The sequence below is a fragment of the Puma concolor genome, chromosome B3 (assembly GCF_028749965.1).
Source record: "Puma concolor isolate L17-30 chromosome B3, mPumCon1.1.hap2, whole genome shotgun sequence".
Taxonomy (NCBI): Eukaryota; Metazoa; Chordata; class Mammalia; order Carnivora; family Felidae; genus Puma; species Puma concolor.
In genome coordinates this window covers 81,271,945-81,286,995 of record NC_141672.1, presented here as the reverse complement: position 1 = coordinate 81,286,995, position 15,051 = coordinate 81,271,945, and the positions used below count along the sequence as shown (strand labels likewise).

Below are 15,051 nucleotides of genomic sequence, written 5' to 3'. Positions count from 1 at the left end.
GAATCTGGGCGAGACCTCTGAAGGACTGAATTCAGGCTGTTCCTCAATTTCCCCTTATGTGGGAGTGGAGAGTGACCTTGAAAATGGCAGTGTCTGGGTTCAAAGATTACTGGGAGGGTAGACTCAGGATTTTGCCTTGAGGAGAGATTAACAAGTGGCTGGAGAGAGGGCAGGGGCATGTGCTGTTTCTGTTTATGTACTAGAGTGGCTTTGCTTTTATACTTGAATTCTTATCTTTGTCTTAGTGCCAACTAAAAATAACCATGTCTTTCTATGAGTCCTATGATAGTGTGCTTACTGCAAGCCAACTGGGCCGACATAAAATAAGCCTTATTGTAGGGCTGGCCGCCCCTCTCGCCACAGCCTCCCCCCCCCCCAGAAGAGGCCAAGGCACCTGCTGTGCCCCTCCCCGGCTCACCCCACCCCCACCCCGCAGCTTCAACACTGGAGGTTGTGTTTTGTGCCTGGCAGGTCTGCGATAGAGAGCTTTGATTGTCTTTGACTGTCCGGTTTAAGCTGCCCGATGTCTGATTTCAAATATGTAAACCTTTTTCTGAGAAACAAACTGCAAAAATACCAGATATATAAATGTCCAGTATGAGAAAATGTCTCTTTTCTCAAAATGTCACTTCACATTTTATTAAAGTAACCAGATGTTTCCAAATATATCCAAATTTTCATGACTGCCTTTACTTAAATATCCAAATAAAAGAGTTCAGGCTATTGTGGAATGGCCAGAAAGGTCCTTCCCAGGGCTTCAAGTTCCATGGTCACCTCTCACTTGAAATGTCTTGTTCCCACTAAGCTCTTGGTGATACCAGCTCAGCACCTCAGTGCTTGAAGCCACTGCCCTGTCCCCTCTGCTCTTAGCCACTTTGCCTCATCCCCCAAAGCTCTACTCGCATAAGAATGTTGTACATGCCAGATTTTCTTAGTTTGGGGAATTCATTCATTCACAAATATTTATTGAGGCTCTACTATAGACTACACCCTGTTTAGGTTCTGGAGATTCAGTAGCAAACAAAAGAGATAGAAATCTCTGCCCGTGTGGAGCTTATATTCCAGAGGAAACACTCAGAGAATAGACACAATAAATAGGACACTATAGAGTATGTGTGGTACTAATAAACACACAGAGAAAATTAAAGTAGGGAAAAGGGAAGCAGAGTACTGGGGTTGGGGGACGGGGCGGGGCGGGGAGTTGATTTTTCAAATGCATGACCCAAGCAGGCTACAGCAAGGAGCGTTTGCATTGAGTAGAGGAGGTGCTGGAGAAAGCCATGCCCATATGTGGGGGAAGGATGTCCCAGGCAGAGGGAGCAGCAAGCGCACAGCCCCCGAAGGAGGAACAGTCTGAGGCCAGTTTGGCTGCAGTGGGAATAAATGAGGAAAGAGCCAAAATGTGGTCAGAGGGGTTGCAAATGTGTTGTGAAGGCCAGTAGGTCGGTGTGATGGCTGACTTTCACTCACAGTGAGTTGGGAAGCAGTTGCAGGCTTTGGAGTAGAGGAGTGCCAGAACCTGACTGTACTTCAAAAGGATCATCTATCTGGCTTCTGGGGTGGGAGGAGACTGAGAGTGGCAAAGGTAGAAGCTGGATGATGAATTTGGAGGCCGTTTCAGCTGCACACGTTAGAGCTGGTGACGGGAACCACTGTCCAGCAGTGTGGTGGTAAGGAGTGGACATAGGTTATAGATATATACTGAAGGTCTGCCAACAGGGTTTGCAGATGCATCAAATGCAGATGCAAAAGAATGAGAGGAAGCAAGGATGAGACCCAGGTGTTTGTTCTGCGCCAGAGGAAAGATGGGCCTGTCATTTGCCGAGACGGGAGGACAGTAGAAATAACACAGCTCAGGAAAGAACGTCAAGTTGAATGTTAGGCATAAGAATTTCACCCCGGCTGTGTCCCTCCAGAGTCTCCGCCTCTGGCCTTGCTGTTGGGCTCCTCTCCCTCCATATTCTTTTTTTTTTTTTTTTTTTAGTTTATTTATTTATTTTGAGAGAGTGTGTGCACACAAGTGGAGAAGGGGAAGACCGAGAGAGGGAGAGAGAAAATCCCTAGCAGGCTTGCACCACCAGTTGCAGAGCCCAACGTGGGGCTTGAACTCAGGCATCATGAGATCATGACCTGAGCTGAAGTCAGACACTCAACCGACTGAACCACCCAGGCGCCCCCCACTCCATATTTTTTTTCTCTACCCACTCCTTTCAAGGTTCCAACTACATACCTTGAGCTGCTGAACCCTGAAACTCCAAAATTCCTGGTATTTTATATGTGCCAATGAACAACTGAGTTCTTTTTATGTGATGAAAAAACTGAAGAAAGTAAATTCTCAGACAAATCGTAAGAAACATTGGAGTTTTTGTTCAAGCTCACTGCAAGCCAAGCCAAAGGATTCTCTCTTGGGAGAAATATGTATGGAAAAGAAAGAAAAAGAGTACTCAAAGGAGGAAGAAGAAGTTACAAGAAAGAAGACACAGAGGAAGGCAAATAAACGAAAGCCTGGTTGAAGATGGCCTGCTCCACACTGTCAACAGGTGGGTGGCCAACCCACTTCCCAGAAGAGGCCCTCAACTCAGTAACACATGCAGTGTCCAGCGTTTGATTAGGAATGCTAATTACTTCCCATAACAGGCCTAAGACCTTTTAAAGTAAGTAAGAACATTTCTGTCCCCAGGCCATGTTCTCTCTCACTTGTTTTTCTTCTCTTTACTCACAACTAATAAACCCCATCAAGTTTTTAAATTAAAAAAAAAAAAAAACAGGAAATAGGTATTTAGGCAATACCAAAGAGACATGGGCACTACCCCTTCGCTACAATGCACTCAGTGACAAGCCTTTCATTTCATTCTTCTAGTATGTTGTGCCCCAATGGAAAGGTTTTCACTGACATATTACAGTCTGACTTCTATCTGCTTACTGTAATGCCATTGCTGCCCCTCCAATCTGCTTTTTTGTGCAAAGGGCTCTACTGGCTGTGGGCTCTAGAATAGCAGTTTGACCAGGCAAGCAATGAGAACACCAACAGCTTAGAGAATCAATCCTGTTGGCGTCGTTTTATTTAAATCTTCTATTAAAGAGAGTTCCTGGGGTACCTGGGTTGCTCAGTCAACTTAAGCATCTGACTTCGGCTCAGGTCATGATCTCACAGTTCATGGGTTCAAGCCCCTCATTGGGCTGACAGCTCAGAGCCTGGAACCTGCTTCAGATTCTGTCTTTCCCTCTCTCTGCCCTCCCCCACTCAGGCACTCTCTCTCTCTTTCTCTCTCAAAAATAAATTAACATTAAAAAAAATTTCAAGAGCATTTGTAACATATGCCAAAAGTAGGCAGAGGACGATAAACTTTTGTATACCCATCACCTAGCTTCAATAATTGCCAACTCAGGTTTATCATATTTCATCTCTCCTCACCCACTTCTCTTCCTCTTGTATTATTTTGAAGCAAATCCCAGACATATCCTTTGGTCTGCAAACTTTTCACTGTGTATTTCTACACCATAAAGTTGATTCTATGTAAACTCATTACCATTGTCACAATTTAAAGATTAGCAATAATCCCTTAATATCATTATATTTCCAGTAAGAGTTCAAATTTTCAACTGCTTCTTGAATGTCATAATTTTATTTTGCAGTGTGTTGGAATCAGGATACAAATAAGGTCTACATGCTGTGATTGATTGGTAAGTCTTTTAAGTGTTTTTTATAGGTTCTCTTTCTTCTCTCTCTCTCTCTCTGCCCCTAGTCCCTGCAAGGTGTTTACCGAAGAAACCATTTGGAGTCTTATAGAATTTCTCAAGGTCTGGACATTTACATGCCTTTGTGGTATAGTTTTTCGTGTACTTCTTGGAAATTGGTAGGTAGAGCTAGACACTGCTGGCTTGTTTTTAAATTACATTTGTAGCTTACTTTAGCACTATTTCTGTTATGAAATGTTACTATTTCTCCAAATAAGTTGCACTTGTCCAATTTTCATGTGTTTCAAAGGGTACAACATTCTTTTAAGGTAAGAAATAGCTTTATTCCAAAAGGGCTAACCACCTTAAATCAAATTTTAAGGAAAAAAAAATTATTATTTTAGAACAAAAAAAACAATGATAATGTTTTGGCACAAAAGTTATATTCACAGTGAGAATAAAAATTGTCCCAAACCTGGTCTAGGGCAGAACTTTTTTGCATGATATAATTCACAACCTCCTCTGGGATGTAATTGGTGTTGCTGTTAAAATGCCTGAGCAATTTTCTGATAGACCTAAATAAGATTAAGGACTTCTGGGAAGCCAGGGTTACCCACCCAGCTGACTGGCCAGCCTAATAATCTTTAACCAGACATGATTTTTTCTTGTATCCAGTTTAACAATGATTAACCATTCACTTTTTTTATAGAATCCCTAAAGAGAATATTGAATCGGCACACTTAAAGGTTTCATCCCTTGTGGCCAGCTTGAAACAAAATTTTGGCCCAAACTTATAATCCATTTGTCTAAGAAGGTGTTTTAACAACATTTAGGAAGAAATATTGTAAATTGTTTTACTACGTGTGTGGGTAAGAAATCTCATTGAAATGTATTAAATGTATATACAAGAGTCCTTAAATATATGGAAAATTGGTTTCTTTGAAAGCTGTGAGCACTTTGACTAATGGAGAGACATTTCTTCTTTGGATAACATAATTCAAACTTAGCTGTTGTCATGCAGTAAAAGATCTTCCTTCAGATTCTTTCTACGAGCAAACTGGTGCCTTGAACATGGGATCCAAGTGCCCTGAGGAAACAACATCTCTTCATAGGTGGAAACAGGATTAACATCATGATTTAATTATTATACCAAATACATCATGGATAATCTATGGCCTTTAATAAACCTAACAGTTAAAGGCTGAACTGGTAAGAAATGAACTTCATTTCTGCATTTAAAAAATACATTTAATCCAATGGGAAATAAAAATGAATACTGGGATAAAAATTTAAACTTGATCGTAAATAAATAAAAATAGAATGAAATATAATAAAAGAATAGGTTGTGTATTTTATGTATTGTGTATTAATATATATTTTAGAAAATTATTTTTTATCATGTCTGTACAACAACTTTGTTGACATTATCTGGAAACTGTTTTAGTTACCAAGGAAAGATAAATGAGCCTTTAAATGTACATAATACCATAGAGTGAAACCCATATTCCTATACCTTTTGGGATGCTAGATTGTGCCAAATGGCTCAAGGTGGCTCTAAATTAGGCTCTAAATTAGACCTCAAGGTTTGAGCAGAGCCACCAATGACGGGTTGGGCCTCACCCTATCCAAGGGTTGACCGGCTAGTAGTTTTCACACAGGATTTATGTTAATAAGCAAAATAGCAGACCAGCCCGGGTAAATTATACTGGCTTATCTGCTTTCATCAGCCCTGAGTCTATACCAAAAGAGAATGAACTCTTGTATTAAGGAAATTGCATAACTATTTCACAGAATTTTTAGACGGATTAAAAGCAATGATGTATATAACATACTTAGCACAATGTTCAGTGGAAACAGGAGGTACTTAATATTTATTATTTTTAATATATTAAATTGTTAGTAAGTGTATTAGATTATTATTTAATATACTAAATTAATCGTATTTATTAGCTCCTTCTCTCTCCCAAAGTCGAGATTCACATGTACGCAGGGTCAGGGACTGTCAGTGAGGAAAGCATGATATAACCAAAAGAATTATGTCTGAATAGTGCTTTATACACTACAAAATGCTTTAATATGCATTATTACACTTGGACCTTAGCTCACCAGCAACCACCCAAAGTGCTCTGTGGGACAAAAGTAAGTACCTGCAGTTTATGGGTCACTGGGAACCTGGTAAAGAAGGATGTTATATTGTAGCCACACTCCTAGAGGAGGTCTGATGTCTGAGGGTTCTGACTCTCAGGTAACACCCACAGTCCAGGCCTCACCCCACGTCTCACAGTCACAAGACTCCAATCTGGGCAAACAAGTGGAGGGATTTCGGGAACAGCAGACTTCCAGCGCTAAAACTGGGAAAGTCTCTAGCAAACCAAGATGGTCAGTCACCCTAAGTCTAAGAGAAATCAACACCAACCCCCACAGGCCGACAGTGCAAGAAAGGTAGCTATCAGAGCTGTAGGAAACGTGCTGCTTAGCACACGCTGTAGGGCACCAAGGTTTCATGGTGTGAGAACCTTACATGTTGTTTGATCTGGGAACACAGCTTCTCAAAGCTCTCAGCTTCCCAAGTGAAGACAGGAACGGGTTACAAAGCATTTCTCACCAAAGCCCTGTCAGGGGTTCAGTGTTGGTGCCCTTCGCCCTCTATGGTTCAGTCATACTCTCCGAAACTTGTAGGTGTGTCCCCACCTGCACTGGGTGACCACCCACCTCAGGTTTCCCTTCCCAGAAGCAGATGTCTGTAGGAGGGCCAAGCAGCTTCCCTATAGCAACTTTACAGCTGTGGCAAGAAACTGTCACAATGTAAAGTAGAGGGCACCATCTCCAAGCCTCTCCTTTAGAAAAGTCTAAAAACTCCCACTTGACACAGAATTAAAGAACTTTAGGGGTGCCTGGTGACCCAGTAGGTTGAGCATCTGACTCTCGATTTCAGCTCAGGTCATGATCCCAGGGTCACGGGATCAGGCCCCGCCTCAGGCTCCACACTGAACATGCAGCCTACTTAGAAGTCTCTCTCTCTTTCCCTCTGCCCCTCTCCCACCCTCCTCTAAAATTTAAAACAAAAAAAAAACAAAAAAACTTTAGGCCCTAAAAAATAATGACATCTTTTGCTTTCAATTTTGTTCCTCACCCTTGCATTAGTTTCAGAGCCTGATTCTGGAGCTCACAGCACATTGCTCTGCCGATTTTGGATCTAGTGTATAGGAGTTCACTGAATTATCTCCAGAAGAAATGCTGAGTCATAAGGCTGTGCGAGCTCAGAAGAGGCTATATTTAGGTGGGTATCTTGCCATCCAACTCAGCAACGTCTCAGTTCCCATCCAGAGAATCTGTTCCTCTCTCCAAAGATCAAGACTCTGCTTTTTCAAATTCTCCACAAGTGTGTGTGTGTGTGTGTGTGTGTGTGTGTGTGTGTGTGTGTGTTTGTATTAAGGTGGGAGAAGAGGGAGAAAATCCTCTATGGCTTCCAACACTTATCAGACATGTCTCATAAAGAAGGTGAGTCTCTAGTGAAAGAGAGGAGAGGAGTTTGGTTTGTGGTTTGATACCCATCCCCGAAAGGAATACAGCTGAAATGGGGCGTCAAACAAAACTGCAGTTTTGCCATCAATGCAGCTATCATGGCAGCAGCTTCCACAAGTTCAAGATGTTGGAGGCTGAAGGGCTCTGAGACAAATCTGTAAGCCAGCGAGCCAGGGAGTAAGGCTGTAGGGAATCCTCTACTTACCATATTATTGAAATAGTTTAGAAAAAAAAAAATCTTTCATAGAAAAACATGGCTATATAAGCTTCTAAGAGGCTTCAAAGACGTGCCACTCACTGCATCAAAATATCCTTATCATTTAAGGAGGCAACCTCAAGCTGAAGATCAATTACTAGATGTGCCGGATATCTTCAGCATCAGCCCTCCAGATGCTCTTTCCAGCCTCCTGATCTGCTCCTTCCCAAGACAGGCCGACCTGTACTTTGCATCATCTCAGGTCCCATCCCCTGCCTTCTGGTTGGATTCCACTAATGGGAGGTAGTAGCAAGAGGTAGGTAGGAGACGTGAGGATGGGAGCAGAATGAAGCAGAGTGAGGTCAGAGGTCCCTCCCTGTATGACCAAGGCTTGGCAGTAGCTCCTTCCCTCTGGAAAGGGCCACACAGCCCCCATTATACTATAGCTACAGCTCTTGCTCTCTCTCTCAGGGCTCTGGTAGCTTTTCCCTTCTCTATCCCTTTAAGCCAATGGCTGGTAAGGATCCCCACTGTTACTAGCCCTGGGGAGACTTTACCATCCTTTGTTGGTTTCCCTTGAACCTATCTACACCCTTGTAAGTAGCCTCTTGGTTAAACTCCCTGAATAAGGCCCAATCAAGTATGCCTTCTGTTTCTTGTTGGGACCTTGACTGATCCCTTCAGCATATCAAGGGTCTCCTTGGGGTGATGCAGAAAAGTACAAAGGCCAATGGGGAGTAAGTTAGAGACAATGCAGAGGTAAAGCTCGTCCTTTTTCCCACTTTCACCTATCAGCCAAAAAATGCATACATTTAAGGGAGAATGGTAATAAACAAGGGCTATAAGGAATCCTTCTGAGATTTTGTCCCAGGTCGTAAGTTCCTGGCCTTAATGATCTCTGGATGAAATGATCCAGAGAGCTTTCTTCATGCTCATCAGAGTACAAGTGGTTCTTGCATAAGTCATCATTTTGCTGACGCTAAGAAAGCTAGGTAACTGTCTCTTTTCCAACAGAGGAATACATCTGAGTTTCTCTTACTGTCCTAAACAAAACTAAGTGGGGACATCCAGACAAACTGAGAAGGCTGAACCATTTGGGGAAAAAAATGAGATGTTCAGGATCTGTGGAGAGTCAGAGTTCCACATAGGAGGTCATCATGGCCAGAAGATGATTGTTGTATGAAAGAAGATGTTGAATCTAGGACGTGGGACTAAAACAAAACACCAGCCCAAAGGAGGAAGGACAAGGAACACACAGTGGACTCCTGAGACCTGGGGAGCAAGGAGTTATGGCAGGCAGGCCCGGAGCAAGCAGCAGAGATCCTTACTAGAGGCAACTGGTGGGATGGATATAGGCACATGGTCAATATTATAGAAGGGTCAGCAGCTGATGTCATTTTCCAGTCCGTGGAAAACAAGTGAAAAATGACTAAGCTCATCCTAGTAGAGCCAACAAAGAAGACCCACTCAGAGAGGGCATGGGGCTCCTTATTGACCCCACAATTAAGGCCCACATTAGATCCGCCTTTCTGAATAAGGAAAGCCCATCAGTGCAGGTTAGGAGCCCACGGGCCAGAAACAGAGGAACAGAAATAAAGCAAACATTGCAACTAAACTGATTTATTATAAATAAAGCTGGTGTTGAAATGCATTCTTCTACCAAGATAAAAAGCCGTACAATGAGAGCTCTTCAGGCAGCTCCTTCACAAAAAGGAATAGTATCCTCATCTTGCTATCAGCATTTGTTTAAGTAAAACTACATAAAGCCCAACATTCCTCCAAATATCAAAGATCAAAGATCAAAAGAAAGGAGTGAGTCCCTGTTAGAAACTTGACTGAGTATTTTCTGTGCAACTTACAGGTGAAAAAGCAAGCTTTTGAGTTCATCTTTTCTTCCTTATGTCAAATAGCTCTTCCATTGTCCCTCCCAAATTCACAATCGAGTCTAGTTAGGATGGTGGTCAGCAAGCACCTAAAGTTGAAGCAGTGAGCAGTTGAAGAAAATACACATAAAATGGGAATGAAGCACACAGTAAGTCAGAAGTATTCACTAATTGAAGATGGAGGACAACATACACTCCTTAATGAGGCATGAATTGTAGTCATGTTGGAAAGGAAGAGCAAGAGGGAGAGAAAGGCTGGAAGGCTCTCCTTAAAGTGCAAGCAAATTTGGGAATTCGATCTTTCTTAGAAGGCTGACCTTGACCATCACAGTTACATCATCAGAATTTGAAAACATATTAATATGGAACCTATTATATATAGAGCCTGTAGTAACACAAAGATAATACTTTTCTTGGCCAAAAAACAATTCTTTTCCCATGTTGCATAAAAGATCCTCTTTCCTGGAATTATTAATTTAAACATATATACGTTAGATATATATCATATATAATGATGCATAATAATTATATATACATGTGATATATAATAATATATACATGTATGTGTTTATATATAACTATATAACATGAATCAATGTATAGTATCTATACAGTTATATATACATTTATAATATATAAAATGAATATCCAGGGGCGCCTGGGTGGTGCAGTCGGTTAAGCGTCCGACTTCAGCCAGGTCACGATCTCGCGGTCCGTGAGTTCGAGCCCCGCGTCGGGCTCTGGGCTGATGGCTCAGAGCCTGGAGCCTGTTTCCGATTCTGTGTCTCCCTCTCTCTCTGCCCCTCCCCCGTTCATGCTCTGTCTCTCTCTGTCCCAAAAATAAATAAACGTTGAAAAAAAAAATTTTAAAAAATAAAATAAAATAAAATGAATATCCATACAGCTGTATTTCTATGTATAGATACCACCCATTTTATTCCTCCATTCATTGAAGAGTAACCGGTTATCATGTTCAAGGCCCTGTGTCTGATGATGAGAAGGCAGAGGTGCATAAGATGTCTTCTTTATCACAACTTAGTGGGAGAAGCTGACTGATACTATATATCGATATAAAATATAATATGACAAATGCCATCAGAGAACAATATAATTAATAGTTGCCCAGTGTTCATTTAGTACCTTGTATATACAATTATTAAAATCCATAATACATTAGTCTATCTGGAATTATTACATGTGCCCCCATAATCTCTCCCCCAGCTTCTCAAAGAGGATCTGTGGAATCTTTTCATCTGGACCACAATACTTATCACAGTGCCCAGCAAGTGTTTGGTGTTTTAATGAGGATTAAATAGATAATTCTATGAAAGTTCTCTGAAAAATATAAAATGTGACACACATACAGACAGCCATAATTGTTTATTCCGTGGAGTTAAAAATAGAAAAACCCATTTAAAATAACCCCTTTAAAAGATAAAAGAATGCCACTATTTTTCTTTACTAATTAGAACATTGAGAAGAAGGTAGATAGTATATTAACACGTCCAGGCAAAATACACTGAAAAGGACCAAAGTCTACTGGAGACCTAGTGGTCAGATTCTACATGTTTATTTCCTTTGAAACCCATCCTCATTCCCTGGAAAATTGTGAAATTTTCATCATCCTAATAATTGTGTTGTGACTTAAAAAATTAAAGAAATCACCACATTCCAGCTTGTTTAGTATTTCCACAGTGGAAATAAATGATAATACAGGTTTTACTGACAGTTTCCATTTGTTGAACACAGCGGGTAAGTTGGTGGCAGCTGAGCTCTGTCGATGAGAAATCAATTTGGGTTAGACTGATAAGGAAATTAAACCGCTGTAGTGTATCAGAATGTGGTAACGTACCTTTAAATCTTGGCCTTCGTGATTTATTGAAAAGAAGGAAGTGACTTATTGGAAAGGAGGAAGTAAAGAAGAAGACAGCAGCGAGAGGAGTTAATGATGATGAAAGACGGAAGACATGGTCGTGAAACCAGCCGGTTCCTTCCTTCAGTTTTTGCACCTGTGTTTTATTGCACTTAAAGGGAGAACACCAAGGTTTGTTTTGTCTTATTTTTTCTCTTCTTTAGGCATGGGGGAAAAACTAGGGAAAGAATGATGGTAAGATAGAAATAAGAAGAGAGAGTTGTGAGTAAAAATGAAAGAATTAATGAAGAGCAAAGACACAGACACCTGAGAACTTAAAAAAAAAAAGGAAGGAAAAAAGAAAATGGGGCAGAAAACAGGCAGAATTGGTCCTTTTGTGTAAAGTACCTTTGCCCCAAATCACAGGACAAATACCTTGATAATGGTTTAATACTATGGTTTTCCTTCTACTACATTATGTCCATCATTCTACTTCCTGTTCTAAAATGCTAAACACCAAGCACCATCATTCCCTCCTTCCTACTCTAACCTTTAGTGTTTTCACAGTTTTCTTTAGGCAAGAATTTCAAGACCAGATATCTTCAAGTTTGGAGCAAATGGGTGGGATTATTTTTTCCAGAACAAGAACAAGCAATTCCATGTGGGAAAACAGATGATCAAAAATTAAGAGTGGTCTAAACTGTTGGAGTCCCAGACACTCTGAGATTTTAGAAATGGCTGACTCATAGGCATCACCCCTAAAATTAGGATAAATATCTCTGCAGGTTACAGCGTCGTAAAAATGCAATGAGTTAATGTTCCTAAAGCCACCAGGGACAAGGCAAGAGGTCAGCAGTTGTATTTTGAATGAAGATTTGTGCTTGAATTGTTTTAATAACTGAAGCATTAAAAACTTAAATTCTGTGGGGCGCCTGGCTGGCTCAGCCAGTGACTCTTGATCTCAGGGTCATGAGTTTGAGCCTCCTGGTGGGTGTAGAGATTATAAATAAATAGACTTTTGATTATGAATCAACTTTTTTTTAAACTTAAATTTTGTTTAATTTGGGGAAATGCTTATTCTTTTTTTTAACCTTGTTATTCTTTAAAACCTTTGAGATGTAAAATCCACAAAACCAAAGCTATTCCAATAGAGATGTTCAAAAGAGTACTGAGAACGTCCCTCCTAATGAAAACCTGATCCAAGATATCCCCCTTTTTCAAAGGAAAATCTGACCTTGCACTCTTTTCTAGCATCATGACCTTATAATATTTCCTGTCAAGAAAGATCTCCAACCTTCTACTTTGTAACATTCATTTAAACAGCACAAGGCATGAAGGCATCCCTTCAACTTTCTCCTTCAGCCTTTTTCTTTCAGGCTTCCGATAAGGAGATAAAATGGAGATAGAGTAGGTAAATGCTTGTACATCTAGCTGTCTTGCTAGTGAAGTATTGTAGAAATAAATTCACGATGGCAATTTCCTCAAAGGGTCAAAAATGAGCCAAGTAATTTAATTTTAAAAGTGACTTTAAGACAGGAAATCAGGAGTTGGTTTGTGAGTAACCCTGGGAAGGCTGAGGATTGCGGTGAAGGCACAGATCGTGCACCACCCCAAATTTAGTGAGGTCAAGCCTCGCAAAGGAAAGCTCGTAAGCCCTTTGTAGAACAATATCTTACTTTCAGGCCTCTGCCTGTCAGTCCTCTGCTCTGGTTAATATCATCAAGGGAATCCTTGCCTGACAGAATGTAATTTAGGATCTATTAAATATGATTACTTGGCCTTGAAAATGATGGATATTGGACAGAATTATAGAATCACTTTACAAAAGAAAGGTCTCTTTTACATCCTTTCTTGTGGAGCCTAAAATGAAGCCTGGGGAAATCCCTCAGAGGAGTTGTGGCATTTATAGGTTAGGTTTATGAAAAAGGGAATTGATATTCATATTAAAAACTGTGAAAATTGAGCAAGGTGAAGATAGTGAGCATGCAGACAGCTGTGACGTGTGTCTGAAGGGTGAGTGGCTTGTTGCCCAACTGATTTACTTGCTTTAATTATATTAGTAACGTGAAAGTCGACATGATTCGAAACAAGCTCTTTGGGTTTTTCATTCAAATACTAGCCCCCAGTGACCGCTTTTTATGGTCCTCCCAATTTCCAATTACTTAAAATGTTCATAGCTGAAATACTTCAGAGTTCACTGCTGGGTTTGCTTTGGAGGTGGCCTTGGTTTGGGTTTTGATTTAATTACATTTTGTTCCTGGTTATAAAAGTAATATATGGTCATTGAAAAAACTACAAAACATAAAAAATTGCAAAGAAGAAATTAAAATCACTAATAATTCTGCCACCCAGAGATTGTCATTAACATTTTCTGTATACCTACTAGGATTTATATATATATATATATATATATATATATATATATATATATATATATATATTTATATATATAACATAATTATATATATAATTTTTATTACTTAATTGATGTAATATCATAATATTGTTTACTAAAATTGTTTTAACTTAATACTGTAGTGTGACCATACCCCCATATTTTAAGTATCATTCCATAAGGAGATATTTAGTGGTTATATGCTATTCATTGTATGTATATGCCATCAGTTCTTTTTAAGTTTATTTTGAGAGAGAGAGAGAGAGAGAGAGAGGAGCATGAGAAGGGGAGGGGCAGGGAGAGAGGGAGACACCTGCTGCCAGCACAGAGCTCGATGTGGGGCTCGATCCAAGGAACCATGAGATCATGACCTGAGCGGAAATCAAGAGTTAGATGCTTAACCAACTGAGCCACCCAACCCCCTATGCCATCAATTTTTAAATTGCAATTGGTGAGAATTTAGAAGGTCTATTTATATTTTTTCCCGTTATCAGATAACTGTATACCTCCCCTGTTATTTCCTTAGGATACATTTTTAGAAGAGTTACTATGTCCAGCCTTTTTACATGTGGCAAATTTCTCCTATCATGCAAGGTCTATATTACAGTAGACTACATCTTCTGACTACTTTTCTTACCAGGACCAAAGCAATGAAGGTAGTAGATAAAATTGAGATTATCACCATTGTATTTCTAATTGGTAATGAATTTTGTGTTAGGGATAAGGTGGGAGCAGCATTAGAACTTTAAATTATCTCAAAAAAAAAAAAAAACTAACACAACAAGGAAGCAGGAAGTGGGGAATGCAGAATTATTGTTTAATTGGTTATAGAGTTTCAATTTTGTAAAATAAAAGAATTCTGGTAATGGATGGTGGTAATGGTTGCACAACAATATTAATGTACATAATACCATTAAACTATACATTTAAAAATGGTTAAGTTAGTAAATTTTACATTATATGTCTTTTACCACAAAAAAAGAAATTGGGGGGAGAAAATGACTAAGCAAATGAAAAAGATCACCACTACTTGTGTTGCAGAGGAGCTCATTTGGAAAAAGGAAATAGGCCCTCCATATTCCGTGACATGGTTCTGATATTATGGTAGATGAGGCTATAATCATAATTAACATTTATATGGTACTTTACAGTTTACAGGTGCTTTTGTACACATAATTTCATTGACATAACAGCCTCATGAAGTAGTTGATTATCATCATTTTGTATATGAGAACTCTGACACAGCTCAAATAACTGCCCAAGGTGATATAGTTGGCAAAGAGCAGAAGCAAGACATCATTCCAGGGCCGCACCCCCTTGTTTAAACTGTCTCCCGTGAAATACACTACCAAGATGGCGGCAAGGCTACTGTGCTGGCAAAACTATCAAGTGTTTTCATTTGACAAGTCAAATGTGTCATTTGTAACTGAAAAGAGCAAACCTTTAAATAGCACTTAAAAGACTTAGCTTAGAAACACTTCTTTCTGTAACAGCTTTGGATAAGTAATCAATAAAACAGTAA

General features: G+C 39.9%; 1 long non-coding RNA gene across 1 annotated transcript; it reads left to right on the top strand.

The window, feature by feature from the left end:
- The first annotated feature begins 1,231 nt into the window (after nt 1-1,231).
- LOC147580157 (uncharacterized) lies at nt 1,232-13,532 on the top strand. Its single transcript, XR_015252562.1, has 3 exons — nt 1,232-2,654; nt 3,637-7,715; nt 11,169-13,532. It is a non-coding gene; the product is annotated as an uncharacterized LOC147580157 (long non-coding RNA).
- The last annotated feature ends 1,519 nt before the right edge of the window (nt 13,533-15,051 follow it).